Genomic DNA, 11848 nt, shown 5'->3' with positions numbered 1-11848 from the left:
ATAAAATAAGCTATTTTACTTAATGCGTCTATTATTTCTTGCAATTCCTCTATATGATTTGTTTAAATTTATAGAAATTTCTAACTATAGATTAAGTTATACATAGGAATTATGAATTAATTTGTACATTTGTAAAATTTATAATTATATAACAGAAACAAAGCTAATGTTTTATTATTAAATATCATCTCTATTTCATTGAATTAATTAAGAATTTAAAATAAACATGAAAGTGTAATTAAAAGTTGGAAAAAGTAAATTATATAATTTTTTATTATAAAATATGTTACATATATTATACTGCTGGATCATCTCCTTTAGTACGTGTGTAAATAAGTTGAGCATGATGTTGCACAATTTGCTTAATCAGACTTTTGTTGAAGTTTCATCAAAGCTTTTCTAGCAAGTGACCCTCTGATCTTTAATCTTCCACTGACAATAGAGGGTGTAATTAATTTATATTGAGGTACCTCTTTCAACAACTTCTCATATGTGGATTTACAAAAATCCAAAAATCTTGATTATTTAATTTATCACGTACTTTTCTTTTGGACCACTTCTACAAGTATAAAGAAAAAAGACAATGTTATATTAAAAATAATTCTAATGTAAGTAATATATTAAAGAAAATATATAATATAAATATTATCAGACTCATTAAATCAATTTTTGCCTCCATATTTGGTCAAGTTGTTAAGTCATATGTCAGTTAAGATCTATCTCATCTAATAATCTAGTATAATTATCATGATTATAATAATGAAATAACAAACTTTCTTCTTAGCTTTACCAGCAGATCCACCCTTTCTTCTTCTTCTGGATTTTCTGCTTAGGCTGGTTGCTTAGAAGAACTTTTTGTATCTTTTTTAGGTGGCTATAATGATTAATCAAATGGAAAATAATTTTTAATAAAATAACTTACAAGGGAACAGTCGGAGGTATCCCTCACCGATTTGGATGGGCTTTGGATATGTTATAAAGCATAAAAAAGAATATATATAATAATTTATTGATTCCCCTTAGGGTTACAACTCTCTTATAATTCTCTTACGAACTATCTTAACCTACTTACTCTATCCTATCCTATCCTATCCTTCCTCCCTACCTATACACACACACACTACACTTCTCCCTCTCCTATCCTGGACTTCCATTCCCGTTTACAATTTACCTTCCCTAATCTCATTTTCCTCGTACTCATCCTTCCACTCATTCTTCCCCTCCCCCTTACCCCATCCAGCTTCCTTAACTATTTTTTCCTCTCCCCCTCCTCCCCTAAAACCTCCCCCGCCATCTCCTGCCACGTCCTTTCTTCCCTCCACTCTGCACATTCCCACACGTGCTCCCATACTTCATTTTCTACCCCACATATTCTACATTTCCTTCCTTCTTCCCTCTCTCAGTATTTGCCTTCTTTCATTCCATTTCCCAATCTATATTTTGCAACTCTTTGTCACCTACTTTCTCCCCAGCCTTTCTTTAAATATCCTGGCACCCCCGCCCTCTTTATCCATCTGTACCATCTATTATATCTTGACTCCTTAATTTTATTCCACCTTTCTTCCCTTTGTTGCTTCCTCTCCTCCACTATTTGTTCCCCTCTCATTTCCCCCCTCTCTCTTAATTGCTCTACCTTCTCTATCCTCCACCCTTTTGCCTCTATGTACTCCTTCCTCTCTTCGTCCCATCCCTTCCTTGCCCTTCCTTTCTTCACTCCTTCCCTCATTTCTTCCCAACACCTCCTTGCTAGCTCCCCTCCCCTCCCCTCCTTCAATTTCCTTTCATATTCCCATGCCCTCATTCCTGCCTTTCCACTTATTTTCTCTCTCTGCATCTCTCTGACTATATACCCTGGCGTGCACCTTTCCACTCCTAACACCCATCTTAAATATCTCTCATGAACCCTTTCCATTCCCTCTCTCTCTTTCCATCCCCAAATTTTTATCCCATAACTCATCACCGTCCATCAGCCTATCGAACAACCATATTCTTCTTCCCCAGTCCCCTCCAAATCTCCTCTTTCCTATTCCCCACACTTGTCCCAGCAGTATTGCCCCTCTTTTCATTCTCTCCCTCACCTGTGTCTACTGTGATCCATTATTCTTTATTGTATATCTCAAATACTTAAACTCCCTTACCTCCTCTATTTTCTTTCCCTTCCACCTCCAGCTCACCTTTCTCCATCTCCCTCCCCCCTTCCTACACCTCATCACCTTCGTTTTATCCACGTTTACTTCTAATTCCTTTCCATCCAAATATCCTTGCCATCATTCCCTTTAATCCCTCCAAAGCGGAGCTAGATTCTACTCTGTGAGAGTCTGCTCCTTCGTTTACAACAGTAAAATATTGGGTGGCAGAGTTTAAACGAGGCCGTACGAGCTGTCAAGACGAACATCGCAGTGGTCGACCAAATGAGGTGACCACGCCAGAAATGGTGAAGAAAATCCACAAAATGTATTGGATGACCGTTGACTGAAAGTGCGCGAGTTAGCAGATATGGTAGGCATTTCAAAAAGTGCTGTACATCGTATATTGACTGAAAATTTGGACATGAGACAACTGTGCGCAAGATGGCTGCCGCGATTGGAACAAAAACAGCGTCGTGAAGATGTTTTAATCGAGTGTATGGCGAAGTTTCGCAGCAATAAAGCCGAGTTTTTGCGTCGATTCATAACCATGGATGAAACATGGGTCCATCACTTCACACTTGAGACGAAGAAACAGTCAAAACAATGGACCAAGGTGGCTTGATGGCTATTTTGAGGAGCTCGACGATTCCCACTATAAACAGGGTATCGAAGCTATTGAACATCGCTGGGAAAAGTGTATTGAATTAAAAGGAGACTATGTAGAGAAATAAAAATATTTTTTCCCAAATTTTTTGTGTTTTCTTTGTTAGGTCAGGTACTTCTGGGACTTCCCCTGGGGGGGGGGTATTAACAGCGAGCCCGAGGTGGCATCGGACGAGGAGAGGCCGTTGGCCTACATGGGCCGGCGGCTCCCTCGGCCACCTCGGGCCAGGCTCCGCCACTCGGAGGGGAGCGGGAAGGAGACCTCCCGCTCTCCCGAGTGATTGGATAGGGAGGAAAAGGGGAGGTGGGGAACCCGATTAGGGTCGGGCCCACCTCCCCAAAAATCCCCTCTCTCCCTTTAGAAAGGGGGGAATAAGGAGGAAGGGTGGATGTCCCTTTTCTCCAAGGTGACACCAGAAGGCCAACCGGCGGGGTTACCCGCCGGGGACTGCACCTCTCCCACTAATTCCCCGAAAGGGGAAGGGGGGTGCGATACAAGGAGGCGAGAGGCTCTTGGATTAGAGTCCTGGGGTTGGGGAGGGAATGCGGGAGCAGTTCCCCTAACTCCCCTCTTCACGGCTCGACAGGTAGACATCCCGCAGGGGTTTTAGTCGGTAAGAGTCCGACATAACCCCCGCCCCTCCCCAAGGGGGCGGGGGTATCCATGATGGATTTCCCCTGCGTGAACAAAAAAAAAGGTACTTCTGGGGCTACCCTCGTATATTATCTATGGCACCCACTCCTTTTCTGAAGCCCATTTGACTCGGAGGCAATAACCCTTTTTCTTCTTTTTTTTCTATCTCCTCCTTCAGCCTTTCTGCCAAAATTGTAGCGTATGTATTATATGCCGTCTATATCAACGTCACTCCTCTGTAAACCTCTGTAATCCTCCTCTCTCCCCCTCCTTCTTTAAAATTGGCACAATAACTCCCTCTTTCCAATTCTCCGGCTATTCCTCACTCTTCCACACCCTATCACAAATCTCCCATATTCACTCTTCCACTTCTTCCCCCCATACTTCCACACTTCATTTGAAATCCCATCCCTCCATCGCTTTCCCATCTTTTAACTTCCTTATTACCCTTTTCATCTCCTCTCTTTATATCCCCCTCTCCTTTCTCCTTTCCTTATTTCTTCTCACCCCTCTGACCACCTTCCATTCCACTCCCCCTAATCCTCCTAAAGTGTTTATCCCATTCTTTCATTTCAATTCCTTCGTTTATCCTCTTCTTCTTATCTCTATTTACCACCTTCCATACTTGACTTTCCGTTCTTGCTCTCTCTATCTCCCTCATCCATTCTACTCTTGCCCTCTCTTTCTTTTCTTCACATAATTTTCTGTACCTTCTCTTCTCCTTTTTATATTTTTTCTTATCTCCTCCTTCCTTTCTCCATCTTCTTAGCTCTCTTCTTACCTTCTTCTTCCCCTGTCTGCATTCTTCATTCCACCTCCTTTTCCCCCCTCCTTCTTCCCTTTTCCCGTCTTTTCCAACACCCCTACTATTTTTTCCCTCAAAACTTTTCATTCCTCTTCCACCAACCCTTTTCTTCCTTCTCTCTTCCCAAACTCCCTCTTGAACTCCCCTCTTCCCTCCTCGTTCCACTATCCCCTACCTACCTTTTTCCTTCGCAATCCCTGTCTCCTTCCTTCTTCCTTTCCCTTCTCCTCTATCCATACCGTTATCGGCTGATGGTCCGAATCAATTTTTTCTTCTACTTCCATTCTCTGTATTCCCTCTTTCGTCTCCTCATCTCCTATTATATAGTCAATTACCGATTTTCCCTGCGTACTTATATAAGTATACTCTCCTTTCTCATTCCCCTTATAATTTCCATTTAGTATCGTTCACCCCTGTCCTTCTTTGAATTCCCACAATCTCTTGCCTTCTCCATTAACTTTATCGTCTTTCGACTTCCTAACCTCTACCCTTTCCCCTCTCTCATTCTCCTCTCCTAAATCTCCCCCTCTCTTCCTGTTTTTGCGTTAAAATCTCCTATCAAAATTCTTACTCCCTCTTCCTTTTCCTCCATCCATTCTCTTAAGTTCCCTAACTTATTTTCTAAATCTTTATTCACATACACTCCTATTACTCTCCACCACTTCTTTTCCAATCTGACCTTGATCATCATAATCCCCTCTCTATCTAGCCTCCTCCCTTCCCTTTCCACTTTCATACCTATTTTTACTCCTACTAACATCTCTCTCATTGCTCTTCCTTTTCTATTCTTCCTCCCCACCCACTGCGCCTTCCATATATATCCTTTAGGCAACGTTTCACTCATCCTTTTCCACCCCTTTTTATCCACCCACGTTTCACTCAAAAACATCACATCCCATTCTTTTAGTCCCTCTCAAAACTCCCTGTCTTTGTTTTTTAACCCTGCTACATTCCAAAACACCACTTTAACTATCCTTCGCTTTTCTTTGCTTCTACTTTTCTCTATCCATTTCTCTCCCATTCCTCTCATCTTTCCCCCACTTCCTCCCCCTTCTTCCTTTTCTCACCTATCCTCTCCCCTTTTTCCCTTTTCCCTCTTCCCCCTTTTTGTCTCTTCTACGCTTTTCCCTTTTTCCTTATCTTCCTCACACCCTCTCTTTCTTACATTTTCCTCCTCTTTATCCCAATCAATCAATCACCACTTGTTCTCTATCCATAATCTTTTATCTCTCATCCTCACTGTCTTTCCTTTCCCTCTCTCCTCCTTCATTATCCTCTTTAACCTGCACGCCATCCTTCTCTCCCTGAAGGTTAGATCTTCCTCAATCCATACCTTACTCCCTTTAAGTTTCCATTTGTTTTCTAAAATTCTTTCTTCCTCTTCCTCTGTCTTTACCTTTACAATTAATATTTGCCCTTTCTCTTCCTTATTTGTATTTATTCTTCTCAATTCTTCAATCTCTACCCTCACTCCTATCTCTGTACAAATCCTCTCTACCCCCTTTCCGGTGTCTCCCTTTTCTTCCCTCCTCCTTTAAATATTACATTCTTTCTTCTTTTTTCTCTTCCCTCCCTTTCTAATCCTTTCTCTACTCTCCTCAATCTTCCCTCTAAACCTTCCTTCCCTTTAATCCCTACTTCTCCTGTCCTGCTTTCCTTTATCTTGCTCATCCCTTCTTTCAGGCTATCTCCCCCCTCTTCCTCTCCCCTCTTGTCTTGCTCTCCCCTTCTAATCTCTCAATTCTCTCTAACATTCCTTCCCTTTCTTCCCTCCACCTTTCCTCTCTCCTCTCCATCTCCAACTTCATTCCCTCCATATATTTTTTTACACTCCTCCATCCTTCTATCATTTCCCACATCATTTACTTTAATTCTCCCTCACTTTTTCTTCCGACAAATAGCTAGCGAGATATCGTAAGTCAAATATTGAAAAAGTTATCAAGTTTTCCTCAAATAGCTCAAAAAATATTAGACAAATAAAAAAGTTTTAGACAACAGTTCAAATTTATTGGTAGAAAAAAAACAGGGGTTCCCATTTAAATTTTTCAAGTTGACCTTCAAATGATCTGAGGGTCATGGCAAAACGGCATACTTAATTCTCGCAATTAATATTTATATTGATCCGACGAAAATCCGTACGTCGTCTGTGAAGGCGGATTTCAGTACCGTTGGTCTATCAACATTTGGGAGTAATCGGGAATTAAGTGGTAATTAGAAAAAAAATAATTTTTCCTACTGTTTAAGTGAAACATTTTTTCGTTCGTTATTTCCAGATCGGTCCACATTTCCTCCCGCCGCGTTTAACTGGCAGGATTTATAGACAGTTATTAGAGAACAAGTTGTCAGTGCTTCTCGCAAAGGTATCATTAAATATACGATATGAGCATAGCTCATTTATCAACACGACAGAGCACCGGCTCATTTCTGTCGCAAAGTACGGAAGGTATTGTTGGTATTATGAGGTGTGGTAGGCGTGAAAGAGTACGAATAGACGAAGTTTGTTGAAAATTATCGCACTGGTTTTATTAGTTGGTTAAAACAAAAGAAAAGCCGAGGACTTTACCATGCATGTGGTCGCTCGAAGAGAAAACAACAGACTAACTATACACGCGTAGAAGATCTTACATACAGTGCGTACGCTGGACACGCCATCTCTTGAAGCGCGAAAAACAAATTTACTTCAACACTCCCGCCGTTTGAGTGCTGCAAGATTTCCTAGACCTAACATAGAACATGACAATTTGAATCGGTCCATTGGTTTCGGTACAGGTTTGGTAAACATATCAGCTCGCTGTGCTTCCGTAGGAACATATATAACATTAATATCTCCTTTGGACACTCGCTCTTTCAGATAATGATATCGTATGTCGATGTGTTTACTTCGCTTGTGGAATTTCGGATTCTTCGCGAGTTTGATTGTACTTTGATTGTCGACGTATAGCGTCGTAGCGCTGAGGGTCTTACCTTCGATGTCACTAACCAGTTTTCTAAGCCACATGGCTTCTTTTGCTGCTGTTGCAGCCGCTACATATTCCGATTCCGTAGTGCTTAAAGTGACGTGTTTCTGTAATTGAGATGACTATGTTACTACGCCGTTTGCCAAGAAGAACGCATAGCCAATAGTAGAACGACGTGTATCAACATCTTTGGCATAATTCGCATCAGAATAACCGACTAGCTCGACTTTGCTCCCGCCACTTCTATACACTATTCGTAAATCGCTTGTGCCGATCAAATACCTAAAAATACGCTTCACAGCTTGCCAATGAACATGATTGTGTTTGTTTAGATAACGACTAACTACATTTACCGCATATGCTAGATCTGGTCTCGAGACTATTATTAGAAACATGAAGGAGCCTACAGCCTTTCTGTATGGTACAATTTTTTGTTTTGGCTCTCCTTCTTCTACATTACACAACTCTACTCATGGGGATCAGAGGGTACATTCACTGCTTTAGCATCGCACATTCCAAATTTTTCTATTATTCGGCGCGTATAGGCTTGCTGATGTAGAAATACGGTTCCATTACTTCGATCGCGCTCGATCTGTAAACCGGCAAACATCTTCGCATTTCCAAGCGTAATGTCGAAACACGAACTCAAGGTCCTAATTACTTCATCTAACACGCATTGTGATTTCGAGGCCAAAAGACCGTCATCTGCGAAAAGTGCTAAATATACTTCCTCATTATCGATTGTTCCCCGAAAAATGCAGTTATCTGCGTCGCTGGATCTAAAGTTAAATTTCTCTATAATCGTACAAAATTTTTGATTTCAGCAGCGGGGAGACTGCTTTAGTCCGTACAGTGATTTTTTGAGTTTACAAACTAGATTGTCCTTCTCATCTCTTACATCTTCAGCCTACATCTACAAGCCTTCAGGAATTTTCATCCAGATTTCTTCTTCCAGTTTGCCGTAGAGGAAGGCTGTTTGTACATCAAACTGTGCCAGTTCGAGGTTCTTCGTAGCTGCTAAGGCCAGCATCACGCGAAGTGAGTCGTACCGTACGACGGGCGAGAAAGTCTCTTTGAAGTCCAACCCAGGCTGTTGTTGGAATCCTCGTGCGCATAGTCGAGCTTTGTGTCGACATATTTCTCCTTTCGCATCTTTGGTTGTCTTGAATATCCACTTCGAGTCTATGAGTTTCTGATCGTTTTTTCTTTGTTCGATCACCCAAGTGTTGTTCTTTTGATGTGCCTCCAGCTCTCTTTTTACTGCTTCTTTCCACTGGTCACAGTCCGGACCTGTGATTGCTTCCTGAAATGTAAGTGGTATGTTGTATTCTACTACATTTGCTTCGTACCTATCCGGTGCCTTGAGAGTGACTCTGTCTCGTAACACTCTTGTGCCTTTTGTCGCAGTTGACCCATCGTAGGCGTCGTTAGAACAAGGCATGTTCGGTGACGCTACTGCTTTCCCTGTCACGTCCTCAGCCTTTTGACTCTCATCTCCTTGGATCGCAGGGAGTTTGAGATCTTCTGTGCTGGATTCATCTTCTATGACTTGACCTTCTTGATTCTCGTGTATTGTGACATTACGAGAAACGATAATCTTCCTCGACTGTGGATCATACAGTCTGTAGTTCGTGGACTCTACTTGATATCCTACAAGATCACCTTCTTCGCCTTCGGGTCAAGTTTCTTTCGGAACTGTTTATCGACGTACACGTATGCATCCGACCCGAAAACTCTTACATGTGACAGCTCGGGCCTTTTGTTCATCCACATTCCGTATGGCGTTGTGGTTGGATTCACTCGGGATGTTGTCCGATTTAGAATGTAGACAGCCGTGGCTACGGCTTCAGCCCAGAGGAACAGTGGCAACTGCTTGGCATGCAACATCGTGCGAGCGCTCTCGACAATAGTTCGATTGTCCCTTTCCGCTTTTCCGTTTTGTTCCGGCGTGTATGGTGCACTTGTCAGCATTTGTATGCCTCGATTTGACAGATAGTTCTTCATGAGAGCATTAACATATTCTGTTCCGTTGTCAACTCGGAACATTTTCATTCGATGTCCGAACTTTGTTTCTATCATTTTGTCGAGATCCTTGAATCGTTCGAAAACATCAGATTTATGTTTCATGAAGTACACGAATCTGAAGCTTGAGGCATCGTCCTTGAAGTTGACAAATGACCTCGATCCGCTAAGAGAGTCTGTTGAGAACGGTCCGCATACATCAGAGTGTATGTACTCTCCTGGTTTCGTAATCCGCCGCTCGCAGTCCTTTTGTGCGAATTTTAATCGATGTCTTTCCGAACTGACACGACTCGCAGAAGAATTTCTCGATGTCCGCTAATGTTGCTCCTTTTATTAATTTCTTACTAGCCATTTCTTCCAGCATTCTTGTGTTTACGTGTTCCAGCCTCTCGTGCCACGTTTTAAGAGTAGCTGTCACATTAGCATCTTGCGTTGAGGGTTTCCTGACTCTAAATAACATTCTGTATAAGTTGTTATCTTGCTGGATCCCTATTGCTGTGACTTCCTCGTCGCTCTTTATACTGACACGTCGATCCTTGAAGGTTATGTTCTAACCTCTTAACGCACACTCACCGACTGAAAAGAGATTTTTCTTGATGTGTGGGATGTACAAAACATTCTCTAGCTGGGCTTCGCGCCATTTTCCGTTTACTAATGTCTCGATTGAAATCGTTTCCGACTCCTGTTGCTTCACACACACCGTCGTTCCCGAGGGATACCGATTCGTTTGTTACGGGAGTGAACGAGTCGAACCATTCGCGACGGTTCGTGATGTATCGTGAGGCACCGCTATCTGTGAGCCACACGTCGCTAGTGTTTGCGCGCAATAGCTTCTTTTCGTCCACGCTAGGGGAAACTGCTTTACCGACACGTCGCTCTCTGTTGGATGTCGCCATCATGAATACGCATTTGTCGCCACCTGTCTCTTCGTCACGTTTCTTCTTCCGGCATTCCCGCACAAAATGGCCGGGCTTCCTGCAGTAATGGCACTTGAGTTCCTTTCAAGACTTGGTAGTAGGCCATGTGTTTTGACTTTGTTTGTAACTTGCTGTTTTCCTGCTGACGTTCGTGGCAGTTAGCGCACTTGCCGTTTCTTCTTCGGCGGTCAGCTGAGTTTCCTCTTTTAATAACCTCAACTGAAGATTATTTAATGTCTGGCTCTCTGCGTCCACGCTGTCCCAAGCGAGTTGTAGTGTGACAAGTGAGTTGTATTTCGACGGCAGGCTTGCCAGTATTTTTGCCATCACGGCTACATCGGATACTTTTTCTCCGATGTCTTCGAGTTGACGAGCCATGTTCTGTACTTTGGCGAAGTGTTGCACTACCGAATCACTCGCATCCATCCTGTATTGATGAATCCACACGCGCTTACCTGGGCCAATAATCTGTTGGTATTATGAGGTGTGGTAGGCGTGAAAGAGTACGAATAGACGAAGCTTTGTTGAAAATTATCGCACTGGTTTTATTAGTTGGTTAAAACAAAAGAAAAGCCGAGGACTTTACCATGCATGTGGTCGCTCGAAGAGAAAACAACAGACTAACTATGCACGCGTGGAAGATCTTACATACAGTGCGTACGCTGGACACGCCATCTCTTGCGCGAAAAACAAATTTACTTCAACAGGTATTAAACACGCAATTTCCGGACAGGTGGATGGGTCGTGGTGGCCCAATTATCTGGCCGGCACGGTCGCCAGATTTAAATGTATTAGACTTTTTTGTATGGAGTCATATAAAAAGTCTAATCGAGCACCAGCGTAATGGTACAGAAAACAAGGTACGTGAAACTATTATTGCGGCCTTAGATACCATTACGCCGGACATGGTATACCGTGCGACGCGTAATATTGTACGAAGGGCCGAACTCTGCATACGAGAGAGGAACGGCACTTCGAACAATTCTTATATTAGATTGTAAGAGTGGATTAGGCCTACCGGGGAAACCACTATAAAAAACGCACCAAGCTATCTCCCCACGAAAACGGGAACATTGAATTCACATGAAATCCACGTGGTTTTGTGGATTCCACATTAATGCAACGTGCGTTCCACATGGATTCAACATATGTTTTTATGGGGCTATCCTTTTAAGGGGGTGCGGAAATGATAGCGCATTACCTATTGCCTCTGAAAAGACGGGACGGCGCGATGTCATATTTTTTCTTTATGACTTGCCGCGCGCGCTTGCTCCTCGTCGCGCGCGCTCGCCTCTTGTCGTTTAAGGTTGCCCCTCGCTGCGCGCGCTTGCCTCTAGAATCTTCGAGCGTTCGGATAGCAACCGCCGGGCACAGGTTCGAGCCTACCTACCTCCCGACACGTTTTTCTCTGGACATGTGCGTGATGTCACGGCCGCCATCTCTTACCCGTAAACATGACGTCTACTAGCAATAGGAGGCAGTGGTCTAGAAGGGTTCGAGCGTTTGGATAGCAACCGCGAGGCCCAGGTTCGAGCCTACCTACATCCCGACACGTTTTTCTCTGGACATGTGCGTGACGTCACGGCCGTCCGCCATAGAATCCCATAGAATCAAACAGTTCTGGAGAGGAGGGAGGGTATCAATAAAGAAGGGGTACCAATAGGGAGTGGGTATCAATAAAGAGCGGGAGGGGTATTAATTAAAATATTTCATTAATAAAG

The 11848-nt window shown here is 43.0% G+C and overlaps 1 pseudogene; it reads right to left on the bottom strand.

Moving 5' to 3' along the window:
• Positions 1-295: 295 nt before the first annotated feature.
• Positions 296-4922, bottom strand: LOC112590486 (40S ribosomal protein S25-like; annotated as a pseudogene).
• Between the last annotated feature and the right edge of the window lie 6926 nt (positions 4923-11848).

This window comes from Harpegnathos saltator, unplaced genomic scaffold, assembly GCF_003227715.2.
Source record: "Harpegnathos saltator strain DR-91 unplaced genomic scaffold, Hsal_v8.6 scaffold834, whole genome shotgun sequence".
Classification (NCBI taxonomy): domain Eukaryota; kingdom Metazoa; phylum Arthropoda; class Insecta; order Hymenoptera; family Formicidae; genus Harpegnathos; species Harpegnathos saltator.
This window is presented reverse-complemented; position numbering and strand designations above follow the sequence as displayed.